Below are 15244 nucleotides of genomic sequence, written 5' to 3'. Positions count from 1 at the left end.
TTAAGATGCCTCAATAAATCAACAACAAGAAATACAAAAGTTTATAATACATTACTAAAATTTTATTTCAAATAAGACGATAGTTTTATATTATTGTATTAATATGTTTGCTCTGTTAGGGCCTACCTAACTGTAGTTACAGGATGAGAGTTACACTCTTGGTGTCCCGTCTTCCCAGTACCTCTGTGTCGTATAATGCTTTGAAACTACTGACGGTTTTGGCCTCCACAGCTTTCTCACTAACTTGTTTCAACTATCTACCACTCTCTTTGTGATAGTAAATTTTCTTATATTTCTTTGGTAGCTGTGTTTAGTTAACTTAAATTTATGACCTCTTGTTTTTGAAGTTCCAGGTCTTAGGAATTCTTCCTTATCAATTTCGTCGAATCCCATTACCATTTTGTGTGTAGTGATTATATCGCCTCTTGTTCTTCCATCTTCAAGTTTTAGCATATTTAATGCCTTTAACCTCTCCTCGTACCTCTTATCTTTCAATTCCGGAAGCCATTTAGTCCATGTCTTTGAACGTTTTCCAGTTTGTTGACGTGCTTCTTATGATATGGACACCATTCAACCAATGCAAACTCCAACTTTGGTCCAATAAAGGTCATATACAATTTATTTAGTATTTACCCATCAATGTTATTAAAAACAATTCTGAAATTGTAAAGCATAGCACACGCTCCTCGCACAATATTCTTAATGTGGTCCTCGGGTGACAGTTTTATATTAAAAAACACATCGATCTCTTTCTTTATCAAAATTTTGTTCAAGTTTTTTTTTACATAATTTGTATGTTGAGTGTGGTCTGTTTTCTCCTTTTCCATATTCCATAACATTGCATTTATTCACATTAAATTCCATTTGCCAAGTGGTGCTCCATAAACATATTTTGTCCAGTTCTTCTTCATAGGTGTGACAATCGTCAAAGCTTCCTGTTTTCCCTAGTATCTTAGCATAATTTAGCAAACATGTTCATATAATTTTACCGACATTACCGGCAATATAAATGAACCCTGAAGTACTCCACTCGGGACATTTCTCCAGTCCGAAACATTACCTCTGATTACTGCTCTCATATTTCTGTTGGTTACACAAATTTTCATCCATATTAGAAGCCTCTTTTTCACTCTCTCAGCATGTTCCAGTTTCCAGAACAACCTCTTTTCGGGACTGTCGAAAGCCTTATTTAGATCCATATAAATATAGTTAACCTAATTATCTCGCTCCTATAAAATTCTGTGGTCAGAGATCAGTGTAACAAATCTCTTTGTTACACTGGAAGATCCTGTGTAAGATAGGCAATTTGTTACACAGGGTCTTCCAGATCGAAAACCAAACTTTCTGTTATTACACCATTCTTCTCCCAGTGTTCTACCTGTTAGAATTAAGATATTTTGTAGGATTACGTGCTACTTAGGTGCATAAGATTACGAAAAGATGCTCTTTTGTTTGTTAAGTATCGTAAATAGAAAGTCATGTATCCTATACCAGGTGTGACGTTATAATCTGATGTAAATAATCCGCATGTGGACTAGACATGCATTTCCCTTCCCGCCTAATTATAACAGTGGCGACGAGGATTAAGAGTGGATGCAGGAAGACCAGGAACAAGACGAGGTGAGGAGCATCAGGGCTAGCAGAGAACGTCGTGAGGACAGGCAGAAGAACTTAGACAACAGTGAGTTGTGTTCAACACCTGGCCATGCGTGCCTCATCCCTCATCACAACGGTACCGGTTTATGCTACGATGATCTTACTGGACCTGAAGCTGAGCCTGTTAGAAGCTAATTTTGATTACCGTGGGACTAAAGAGGACGCGAACACGAAGTCGGTACTCTTAGTTTCCCTGCGTACAGCAGTATAGTGTCCTGGGTACAGCAGTATAGTGTCCTGGGAACAGCAGTATATAGTGTCCTGGGAACAGCAGTATAGTGTCCTCGGTACAGCAGTATATAGTGTCCTGGATACAGCAGTATATAGTGTCCTTGGTACAGCAGTATATAGTGTCCTGGGTACAGCAGTATATAGTGTCCTGGGTACAGCAGTATATAGTGTCCTGGGTACAGCAGTATATAGTGTCCTGGGTACAGCAGTATATAGTGTCCTGGGTACAGCAGTATATAGTGTCCTGGGTACAGCAGTATATAGTGTCCTGGGTACAGCAGTATATAGTGTCCATGGTACAGCAGTATATAGTGTCCTGGGTACAGCAGTATAGTGTCCTGGGTACAGCAGTATATAGTGTCCTGGGTACAGCAGTATATAGTGTCCTGGGTACAGCAGTATAGTGTCCTGGGTACAGCAGTATATAGTGTCCTGGGTACAGCAGTATATAGTGTCCATGGTACAGCAGTATATAGTGTCCTGGGTACAGCAGTATAGTGTCCTGGGTACAGCAGTATATAGTGTCCTGGGTACAGCAGTATAGTGTCCTGGGTACAGCAGTATATAGTGTCCTGGGTACAGCAGCATAGTGTCCTGGGTACAGCAGTATAGTGTCCTGGGTACAGCAGTATATAGTGTCCTGGGTACAGCAGTATAGTGTCCTGGGTACAGCAGTATATAGTGTCCTGGGTACAGCAGTATAGTGTCCATGATACAGCAGTATATAGTGTCCTGGGTACAGTAGTATATAGTGTCCTGGGTACAGCAGTATAGTGTCCTGGATACAGCAGTATATAGTGTCCTGGGTACAGCAGTATATAGCGTCTTGGGTACAGCAGTATATAGTGTGATGGAAAAAAGAAGTATAGGTGTTCGGCAGTCCTCCCAATGGCTGGTGTCAATGCCTATCACATTTAAGAAAAAACAAAATGACTGCGTAGCTGTTGTGTCCTGTGGCAAAGTAAGGCAAAACAAATAATATGAACAATGAAACTTTAATTATATTGAAAACAAATTATGAATAAGACAATTCCTTGGCTATGCACAGTGCAACCTCACAAGATTATAAATTAAAAAAATAACATAAAATAGTATATTGGTGACGTTACTCTAAAATGGATAAAGACAAAATGAAATTAACAGGTGCTGAGAATAATGCACTGGCTGAGAACATCCACTAATAGACAGAGTGTATATCAGATGGTTGTTTCAGCTTGAGAACACAGGATATTCTAACTACAATGGCTGATGTAGGCCCAGATATCGGCTAGGTAGATGGCGCTGAGGTGCAGAAGTGCAGTGGTGCAGACGTCGATTCACCAATCAGAAGCGAGCAGGCTGGAAATGCTAGTTTGGTGATCGGCGACGAGGGAGGGGGGTAGGTGGAGAGCGAGTGTGTGATACGTTTACGCCTGGCAAAACGTAATTGACTAAATATGTACTACACTTGCTTGTAGTATCTAGATGTTGTAGATGTACTGAAGTAACATGACGATAGAAAAGAGCAGGCCAAATCTCTTTTGAAGGAGGCGGTTGGCCGAGCGGACCGCACGCTGGACGTGTGATCCTGTGGTCCTGGGTTCGATCCCAGGCGCCGGCGAGAAACATTGGGCAGAGTTTCTTTCACCCTATGCCCCTGTTACCTAGCAGCAAAATAGGTACCTGGGTGTTAGTCAGCTGTCACGGGCTGCTTCCTGGGGGTGGAGGCCTGGTCGAGGACCGGGCCGCGGGGACACTAAAAAGCCCTGAAATCATCTCAAGATAACCTCAAGAAGGAGATTATCGTAACAGCTCTCCCCCGAAGCCTGCTCTTATGGGTTAAGTTACTTCAGTGGCTGGTGTAGAGGTAGGAGTAGCTGTCTCTACCTCGTAGACTCTGGAGAGGGCGTCGGCTATGATGTTATCCGAACCTTTGATGTAGAAGATCTCCAGATTAAAATTCTGCAAGTACAGGGCCCAGCGTAGAAGACGTTGATTGCTGAATTGGGCCTGTTGTAGGAACCACAAGGGATTGTGGTCCGAGTAGATGGTAATAGACCGATTCCCCTGTAGGTAAGGTTCGAAATGTTGCAGATTCAGGACGATGGAGAGGAGTTCCTTTTCGATAGTGCTGTAGTTCTTCTGGTGAGGCTTCAACTTGTAGCTGTAGTAGCTAACAGGAAGAACCTCCTCGCCTCGTTGTTGCATCAGGACGCCCCCGATGCCGGTACCACTGGTGTTGACATTGATGATGAAGGGCTTCGTGATACCTGGAGAGGCGAGAATGGGATCAGAACATAGCAGAGATTTAAGTTGTTCAAAGGCAACGGTCTGTTGAATGGTCCAATGATACCGTTGCTTGGGGCTGGTCAGATTAATCAATGTTGTTGCTACCGTACTAAAATTCTTCACAAATCTACGACAGTAAGAAGCAAGTCCAAGGAAGCGCAGGAGCTGCTTCCTGGTCGTAGGTTGTGGGTAATGCTGAATGGCTTCAGTGTGAATTGTTAAAGGAGCTATGCTGCCACTCCCTATCACATGACCCAGATAACGCACTTTACCTTTGGCAAATGTGAACTTGCCCAAGTTGATGGTAAGGCCGGCTGTCAGGAGTTTGGAGAACAGTCGTTGCAGCTGGAGCAGAAGTTCGCTCCAGGTGTTAGTTGCCACAACGATGTCGTCCAAGTAGGCATAGGTGTAATCTAGGCCATAGTTGACACGGTTGACAGCTCTCTGGAAGGTGGCCGGGGCGTTACACAGTCCAAAAGGAAGGCGTTCATATCTGTATAGGTCAAAAGGAGTGGTGAAGGCAGATATTTCCTTAGCTCTCTCTGTCAGGCTTATTTGGTAATAGCCTTTTAACAAATCAATTTGGGATAAATATTTGGCATTACCTATGGCGTCAAGGATATCATCTATGTGTGGTAAAGGATAAGCATTCATAACGGTCACAAGATTCAATTTCCAATAATCGGTACAAAGGCGTACTTTACCGTGCGGTTTCGGCACCAAGATGCAGGGTGAGGCCCAAGGGGACTCACAAGGGGTGGCCAGCCCATGATCCAGAAGGTACTGTACCTCAGCACGCATAACTTCCTTTTTGTACGGGCTGATACGGTAGAAGGGTTGACGAATCGGCCGGGTAGGAGGAAGCAGCTGGATGTCGTGCTGAACCACATTACACTCCTGGGGATCATCGTTGAATAACTTCTGATGTTCATGAAGAACTTTGATGAGAGGAGCACTATTACTGTCCTGTAAATAGGTAGGAAGATCATTAAGGATTTCCGAGTTGGAAGGCACTGACTCAGAGTCAGTGCTTTCCGGAGGAGAAGCAGGGAAGGTCTCACTGTGGAGGTATGGATCTTTGAAAGTGTGGAGTGATATTAGCACAGTGGGGGGAATACCTTTATACTCCTTGAGTAGATTGACGTGGCTCAACTAAGCCCTCCGGCGCCTATCTGGAGTCTCAAGAACGTAGGTGTGGTTGTTTCTGCACTCCTTGATGCGGTAGGGTCCTGAAAACTTATTTTGCAATGGAGAACCTGGGATAGGAAAATATGCCAACACGAAGTCTCCTGGTTTAAATTTCCTGATTTTGCTGCGTTGGTCAAAATTAGTCTTCATCCTCTCTTGAGCTTTCAATAGATTGTCATTAGCAAATTTACGTACTTTCTCTAGAATGTGTTTTAAGTTTGGAAGAAACTGGGGCACATTCTGAGGGTCACTGAAGGTGGCATTACGTAGTGAGTCTTTAAAAGCTTTGAGAGGAGTACAGCACTTACGTCCGTAGAGTATCTCATAAGGAGATACTCCTAGAGACTCATTTGGGAGACTTCTAAAAATACACATGATGATGTCAAGTTGTTTATCCCAGTCTTTCATGGTTTCATTGCAAAATTTCTTTAGGAATGATTTAATTGTTTGATGACTACGTTCAAGAGAACCCTGTGAAGCAGGATGATAGGGGCTGGACAATACCTGAGTGATGTTGAATTCTTCCAGTGTCTTTTGAAGAGATCACTGATGAAGTTGGTGCCACAGTCACTTTGAACCTCCCGTGGAAATCCGTATTGGGTAGAGATCTTCAATAGTTGTTTCACCACAGTAGCAGCCGTAATGTTCTTTACAGGAACTGCTATGGGGAATCTGGTGGTTGGACACAGGATGGTTAGTATATAAGCGTTGCCAGATCTGGTCCGGGGTAAAGGACCAACACAGTCTATGATGAGTCTATGGAAAGGTTCTGCAGGCACCAGGATGGGAATTAATGGAGCTTTGGGAATCGGGATGTTAGGTTTCCCTGCCATATGACATGTATGACACTGTTGCACGTAACTTTTGACGTCTTTAACCGTACCTGGCTAGTAGTAGTCTTGCCTGATTCCGTGATAGGTTTTATTAACACCATAGTGTGAAAGTGCTCCGTGGGCCAGGTGTAGAATATCGGGCCGTAGGCTGGTGGGAACCACTAGTTGTTCGACATTTGCCCAATCGTCATCCTCCATCAGCTTACTGGGTCTGTACCTGTGGTAGAGCAACTGATTCTCTAGGAAGAACCCAGGAATACTGTCAGGTTGAGTCTCAGCCTGGAAGAATAATGGTGTTAATGATAGATCTTCCCTCTGTACTCCAACATAGTAAGATTCGGTGGTAGGTTCTAATGGTCTTGAGGGACAGCGGTTGCAGTAGAGTCAGCTGGTTGCGGCCGTGCAGCTTGTGCACGGGTGGTCACCAAAACCGGAGGAGAAACTTCATCACTTTCTTGAACCTCTGCTGAAACATACTTTAAGATGGGGTTGTCCACTACAGAGGCACATACCTGGGGTTTGTCCATGATGATCAGGTTGGAAGGTTGTAGATCCTCGGCCAAGTCATTGCCCAGGAGAAGTTGCACTCCAGACATGGGAAAAGGCTATTCCCTGATGGAGACTTGGACTTCACCTGTCACGAAAGGACAATCCTGGTGGAATCTAGCGAGTAGATACGGAGTGGTAGCAGTGAGGTCAGTGATAAGGACGGTTTCCCCGGTGTAGGTGATGTTAGGCACAGCTAATTTCAATATTATTGACTGAAGAGCCGCTGTGTCCCTCAAGATCTTCAATTTGAAACGTTCCTCCGAATCTGTACTTTTGGCAGAGACAGTTCCAGGGTACAGGTGTTTGCTGAAGAGAGAAAGGTCATTAACAGGAACACCAACATTCATCACAGGCTTACCGGACTTTGGAGGAGTCGGTTTGGGTTTAGGAGTTTCACTATAGCCTTTGTATTGAGCTCTTCCACATTTATCTATGGTATGTCCATAGAGCTTGCAATACTTACAATACAACTGGGAGCTCGCTTGATCGGTACTCACTTTGTCATAACTATACCAAGACTTCTTACTGGAAGGTGGGTCTGGTGTTAGCCGGTGTATAAGGCTGTAGGTGTCAGCCGACTTCGCACATCTGATGTAGTCGGTTTCTTCTTTGTCTGCTAAATATAAACGGATGGAAGGGGGAGCACGTCTAAAGAATTCCTCAACTAGAATGAGGTTGACGAGTTCTGAAAATGTAGAGACATGGAAGAACGCTTTAAAAGAGACCAACGTCGTCTATGCCTTCAAATGCCCACTTGAGGACTGTAAGCCTCAAAAACTCAGTATATAGGCAAGACAACAACATCTCTTTCCAGGCGATTAACGATGCTTAAGCAACAGGGCTCCATTAAGGAACATATGATCTCTTCCCACAACCAGACCATCACCAGAGAAATCTTAGCAAACAACACAGAAATCATCGATAGATACAGCGATAGCAGGCGGCTTGACATCTGCGAGGCACTACACATCAAGAAGTCAACACCAGCAATCAACAGCCAATTAATGCACAACTATATTCTACCCACTTCAAGACTCTGCTCCAATATAGAAGCATCAAGAAATATGGGCCAATAGGCCCTCTGCAGTTGTTTCCATTCTTACCTTCAATACCCATTTTTTCGTGTTCTATTATGTGTTGAAAGTTTTGTTCACCTCATCCAAAACAGTTGTAACATATCACCTCACCCAAAATGCGGGTATAAAATGAAAAATGAAAGCTGTTTAAATCATTGCATAGTAAGAACTCTTTTTAGTGTTTGCAGGTTATAGTTGTGTGTGTGTAAACTAAAACTCTTTGAAAATGTAATAAGTAATTTCGAAATGCGTTCAAGTGTAGCGTCAGACTAGAAATAAAAATGAATTTTTGAGAATTGATTTTTCAATTACCATCAACAGTGAAAAGAAATCTAAGAAATATTGAGAAAATTCGTGTTAAACTTATTAATCTTACTTTTTCGGTCATATTTAATAATATATATATATATATATATATATATATATATATATATATATATATATATATATATATATATATATATATATATATATATAACTGAAAACTCACACCCCAGAAGTGACTCGAACCCATACTCCCAGGTGCAACGCAACTGGTATGTACAACGCAACTGATCAAGCCTGAGTATGGGTTCGAGTCATTTCTGGGGTGTGAGTTTTCAGTTGCATATTGTCCTGGGGACCATTCAGGCTTGTTCGCATATATATATATATATATATATATATATATATATATATATATATATATATATATATATATATATATATATATATGTCGTACCTAGTAGCCAGAACGCGCTTCTCAGCCTACTATGCAAGGCCCGATTTGCCTAATAAGCCTAGTTTTCCTGAATTAATATATTTTCTCTAATTTTTTTCTTATGAAATGATAAAGCTACCCATTTCATTATGTATGAGGTCAATTTTTTTTTATTGGAGTTAAAATTAACATAGATATATGACCGAACCTAACCAACCCTACCTAACCTAACCTAACCTATCTTTATAAGTTAGGTTAGGTTAGGTAACCGAAAAAGTTAGGTTAGGTTAGGTTAGGTAGGTTAGGTAGTCGAAAAACAATTAATTCATGAAAACTTGGCTTATTAGGCAAATTGGGCCTTGCATAGTAGGCTGAGAAGTGCGTTCTGGCTACTAGGTACGACATATATATATATATATATATATATATATATATATATATATATATATATATATATATATATATATATATATATATATATTGCGGAAGCACAAAGGGCTGGCATGCAAGACACAACGAGGTCAATGACATCATCAAGAGAAGCCTCGTCTCAGCTGGGTGCCCAGCGGAGAGAGAACCTCGCATCCTAGGGGTCAAAAACCCGGATTTCCCCGCACTTCGCCCTGATGGCATCACCATATACTCATGGTAGGAGGGTAGACAGTTGGTGTGGGACTACACATGTGTATCCACCCTGGCTGATACCTATGTACACTTCGGAGCTGATCAAGCAGGTGGGGCGGCCAACCACAGGGAAACAGCAAAATCACTCAAGTACAGGCGACTGGAAGGTCAATACCTCTTTCTTCCCATAGCGTCTGAGACGCATGGCCCCTGGGGCAAGAGTGCCTTGGGATTTCTCAAGGAATTGGGTTCCAAGCTCATTGACGTCACCAGAGACCCAAGGGCTTCCAGTTTTTTGTTTCAGCGTCTCAGTGTGGCGATCCAGAGGGGAAATGCTTGCTGCGTCCTCGGTTCCTGTCCAGAAGCGGAGGAGCTTCAAGAGATCCATAACCTTTAGGCATTTGTCTTGTATGTTTTGTAACCTTTAAATACACAACAAAGGAAAAAAAAAAAAAAAAAAAGGGAAGGGGGTGGTAGGAGAAAAGCACACAGAAACTGTATTGGAGGGGACCTACATTCCCTCCAATGCGTTATGTGTGGTTTCCTCCGAGGCTATGGGTCCCCCTTCTTCCAGCCAGAGGTGGTACTCCCTTTCTATATATTTTTGATTAAAAAAAAAAATAAAAAAATAAATATATATATATATATATATATATATATATATATATATATATATATATATATATATATATATATATATATATATATATATATATATATGTCGTACCTAGTAGCCAGAACGCACTTCTCAGCCTACTATGCAAGGCCCGATTTGCCTAATAAGCCAATTTTTCCTGAATTAATATATTTTCTTAAATTTTTTACTTATGAAATGATAAAGCTACCCATTTCATTATGTATCAGGTCAATTCGGTTAGGTAGCCGAAAAAGTTAGGTTAGGTTAGGTTAGGTAGGTTAGGTAGTCGAAAAAACATTAATTCATGAAAACTTGGCTTATTAGGCAAATCGGGCCTTGCATAGTAGACTGAGAAGTGCGTTCTGGCTACTAGGTACGACATATATATATATATATATATATATATATATATATATATATATATATATATATATATATATATATATATATATATATATATATATATATATATATATACATATATATATATATAACTGAAAACTCACACCCCAGAAGTGACTCGAACCCATACTCCCAGATGCCACGCAACTGGTATGTACAAGACGCCTTAATCCACTTGACCATCACGACCGGACATAATGAGGTGATAGCCGAGGCTATTTGAACCACCCCACCGCCGGCACTCGGATAGTAATCTTGGGCATAGCATTTTACCAAATCACCTCATTCTTTGGGGCACACGTGAGGAACACAAATGCGAACAAGCCTGAATGGTCCCCAGGACAATATGCAACTGAAAACTCACACCCCAGAAGTGACTCGAACCCATACTCCCAGATGACACGCAACTGGTATGTACAAGACGCCTTAATCCACTTGACCATCACGACCGGACATAATGAGGTGATAGCCGAGGCTATTTGAACCACCCCACCGCCGGCACTCGGATAGTAATCTTGGGCATAGCATTTTACCAAATCACCTCATTCTTTGGGGCACACGTGAGGAACACAAATGCGAACAAGCCTGAATGGTCCCCAGGACAATATGCAACTGAAAACTCACACCCCAGAAGTGACTCGAACCCATACTCCCAGATGCCACGCAACTGGTATGTACAAGACGCCTTAATCCACTTGACCATCACGACCGGACATAATGAGGTGATAGCCGAGGCTATTTGAACCACCCCACCGCCGGCACTCGGATAGTAATCTTGGGCATAGCATTTTACCAAATCACCTCATTCTTTGGGGCACACGTGAGGAACACAAATGCGAACAAGCCTGAATGGTCCCCAGGACAATATGCAACTGAAAACTCACACCCCAGAAGTGACTCGAACCCATACTCCCAGATGCCACGCAACTGGTATGTACAAGACGCCTTAATCCACTTGACCATCACGACCGGACATAATGAGGTGATAGCCGAGGCTATTTGAACCACCCCACCGCCGGCACTCGGATAGTAATCTTGGGCATAGCATTTTACCAAATCACCTCATTCTTTGGGGCACACGTGAGGAACACAAATGCGAACAAGCCTGAATGGTCCCCAGGACAATATGCAACTGAAAACTCACACCCCAGAAGTGACTCGAACCCATACTCCCAGATGCCACGCAACTGGTATGTACAAGACGCCTTAATCCACTTGACCATCACGACCGGACATATTGAGGTGATAGCCGAGGCTATTTGAACCAACCCACCGCCGGCACTCGGATAGTAATCTTGGGCATAGCATTTTACCAAATCACCTCATTCTTTGGGGCACACGTGAGGAACACAAATGCGAACAAGCCTGAATGGTCCCCAGGACAATATGCAACTGAAAACTCACACCCCAGAAGTGACTCGATTCAGTTGCATATTGTCCTGGGGACCATTCAGGCTTGTTCGCATTTGTGTTCCTCACGTGTGCCCCAAAGAATGAGGTGATTTGGTAAAATGCTATGCCCAAGATTACTATCCGAGTGCCGGCGGTGGGGTGGTTCAAATAGCCTCGGCTATCACCTCATTATGTCCGGTCGTGATGGTCAAGTGGATTAAGGCGTCTTGTACATACCAGTTGCGTGGCATCTGGGAGTATGGGTTCGAGTCACTTCTGGGGTGTGAGTTTTCAGTTGCATATTGTCCTGGGGACCATTCAGGCTTGTTCGCATTTGTGTTCCTCACGTGTGCCCCAAAGAATGAGGTGATTTGGTAAAATGCTATGCCCAAGATTACTATCCGAGTGCCGGCGGTGGGGTGGTTCAAATAGCCTCGGCTATCACCTCATTATGTCCGGTCGTGATGGTCAAGTGGATTAAGGCGTCTTGTACATACCAGTTGCGTGGCATCTGGGAGTATGGGTTCGAGTCACTTCTGGGGTGTGAGTTTTCAGTTGCATATTGTCCTGGGGACCATTCAGGCTTGTTCGCATTTGTGTTCCTCACGTGTGCCCCAAAGAATGAGGTGATTTGGTAAAATGCTATGCCCAAGATTACTATCCGAGTGCCGGCGGTGGGGTGGTTCAAATAGCCTCGGCTATCACCTCATTATGTCCGGTTGCGATGGTCAAGTGGATTAAGGCGTCTTGTACATACCAGTTGCGTGGCATCTGGGAGTATGGGTTCGAGTCACTTCTGGGGTGTGAGTTTTCAGTTGCATATTGTCCTGGGGACCATTCAGGCTTGTTCGCATTTGTGTTCCTCACGTGTGCCCCAAAGAATGAGGTGATTTGGTAAAATGCTATGCCCAAGATTACTATCCGAGTGCCGGCGGTGGGGTGGTTCAAATAGCCTCGGCTATCACCTCATTATGTCCGGTCGTGATGGTCAAGTGGATTAAGGCGTCTTGTACATACCAGTTGCGTGGCATCTGGGAGTATGGGTTCGAGTCACTTCTGGGGTGTGAGTTTTCAGTTGCATATTGTCCTGGGGACCATTCAGGCTTGTTCGCATTTGTGTTCCTCACGTGTGCCCCAAAGAATGAGGTGATTTGGTAAAATGCTATGCCCAAGATTACTATCCGAGTGCCGGCGGTGGGGTGGTTCAAATAGCCTCGGCTATCACCTCATTATGTCCGGTCGTGATGGTCAAGTGGATTAAGGCGTCTTGTACATACCAGTTGCGTGGCATCTGGGAGTATGGGTTCGAGTCACTTCTGGGGTGTGAGTTTTCAGTTGCATATTGTCCTGGGGACCATTCAGGCTTGTTCGCATTTGTGTTCCTCACGTGTGCCCCAAAGAATGAGGTGATTTGGTAAAATGCTATGCCCAAGATTACTATCCGAGTGCCGGCGGTGGGGTGGTTCAAATAGCCTCGGCTATCACCTCATTATGTCCGGTCGTGATGGTCAAGTGGATTAAGGCGTCTTGTACAAACCAGTTGCGTGGCATCTGGGAGTATGGGTTCGAGTCACTTCTGGGGTGTGAGTTTTCAGTTGCATATTGTCCTGGGGACCATTCAGGCTTGTTCGCATTTGTGTTCCTCACGTGTGCCCCAAAGAATGAGGTGATTTGGTAAAATGCTATGCCCAAGATTACTATCCGAGTGCCGGCGGTGGGGTGGTTCAAATAGCCTCGGCTATCACCTCATTATGTCCGGTCGTGATGGTCAAGTGGATTAAGGCGTCTTGTACATACCAGTTGCGTGGCATCTGGGAGTATGGGTTCGAGTCACTTCTGGGGTGTGAGTTTTCAGTTGCATATTGTCCTGGGGACCATTCAGGCTTGTTCGCATTTGTGTTCCTCACGTGTGCCCCAAAGAATGAGGTGATTTGGTAAAATGCTATGCCCAAGATTACTATCCGAGTGCCGGCGGTGGGTTGGTTCAAATAGCCTTGGCTATCACCTCATTATGTCCGGTCGTGATGGTCAAGTGGATTAAGGCGTCTTGTACATACCAGTTGCGTGGCATCTGGGAGTATGGGTTCGAGTCACTTCTGGGGTGTGAGTTTTCAGTTGCATATTGTCCTGGGGACCATTCAGGCTTGTTCGCATTTGTGTTCCTCACGTGTGCCCCAAAGAATGAGGTGATTTGGTAAAATGCTATGCCCAAGATTACTATCCGAGTGCCGGCGGTGGGGTGGTTCAAATAGCCTCGGCTATCACCTCATTATGTCCGGTCGTGATGGTCAAGTGGATTAAGGCGTCTTGTACATACCAGTTGCGTGGCATCTGGGAGTATGGGTTCGAGTCACTTCTGGGGTGTGAGTTTTCAGTTGCATATTGTCCTGGGGACCATTCAGGCTTGTTCGCATTTGTGTTCCTCACGTGTGCCCCAAAGAATGAGGTGATTTGGTAAAATGCTATGCCCAAGATTACTATCCGAGTGCCGGCGGTGGGGTGGTTCAAATAGCCTCGGCTATCACCTCATTATGTCCGGTCGTGATGGTCAAGTGGATTAAGGCGTCTTGTACATACCAGTTGCGTGGCATCTGGGAGTATGGGTTCGAGTCACTTCTGGGGTGTGAGTTTTCAGTTGCATATTGTCCTGGGGACCATTCAGGCTTGTTCGCATATATATATATATATATATATATATATATATATATATATATATATATATATATATATATATGTATATATATATATATATATATATATATATATATATATATATATATATATATATATATATATATATATATATATATATATATATATATATATATATTCATTTAAGAAATAAAATAAACTAAATTTTATGCTGAGTGAATTAATATGAGAATCCATGAAAAATAGTGATACGTAACAGGTTCATGGGGATATTCAGAGGACCAGTGGCTCATGAAGAGGGGTTCATGAGTTCATGAGGATAGTTGATGAGGTGCGTGAGAGGGCTAGTACACACCTAATTGTGCTTGCGGGGGTTGAGCTCTGGTTCATTGGTCCCGCCTCTCAACCGTCAATCAACAGGTGTTCAGGTTCCTGAGCCTATTGTGCTCTCTCATATCTACACTTGAAACTGTGTATGGAGTCAGCCTCCACCACATCACTTCCTAATGCATTTCATTTGTCAACCACTCTGACACTAAAAAAGTTCTTTCTAATATCTCTGTGGCGCATTTGGGTACTCAGTTTCCACCTGTGTCCCCTAGTGCATGTGCCTCTTGTGTTAAATAGCCTGTCTTTATCTACCCTATCAATTCCCTTGAGAATCTTGAATGTGGTGATCATGTCCCCCCTAACTCTTCTGTCTTCCAGCGAAGGAAGGTTTAATTCCTGTAGCCTCTCCTCGTAGCTCATACCTCTCAGCTCGGGTACTGGTCTGGTGGCAAACCTTTGAACCTTTCCAGTTTGGTCTTATCCTTGACTAGATATGGACTCCATGCTGGGGCTGCATACTCCAGGATTGGCCTGACATATGTGGTATACAAAGTTCTGAATGATTGTTTACACAAGTTTCTGAATGCGAGGGTTCAGTGGTTCATGAGGAGGGTGAGAGGACTAGTGGTTCAGGAGGAGGGTGAGAGGACCAATGTTTCATGAAGAGGGTGAGAGAATCAGTGGTTCATGAGAAGGGTGAGAAGAC

The sequence above is a fragment of the Procambarus clarkii genome, chromosome 26 (genome assembly GCF_040958095.1).
Source record: "Procambarus clarkii isolate CNS0578487 chromosome 26, FALCON_Pclarkii_2.0, whole genome shotgun sequence".
In the NCBI taxonomy this organism is placed as follows: domain Eukaryota; kingdom Metazoa; phylum Arthropoda; class Malacostraca; order Decapoda; family Cambaridae; genus Procambarus; species Procambarus clarkii.
This window is presented reverse-complemented; position numbering follows the sequence as displayed.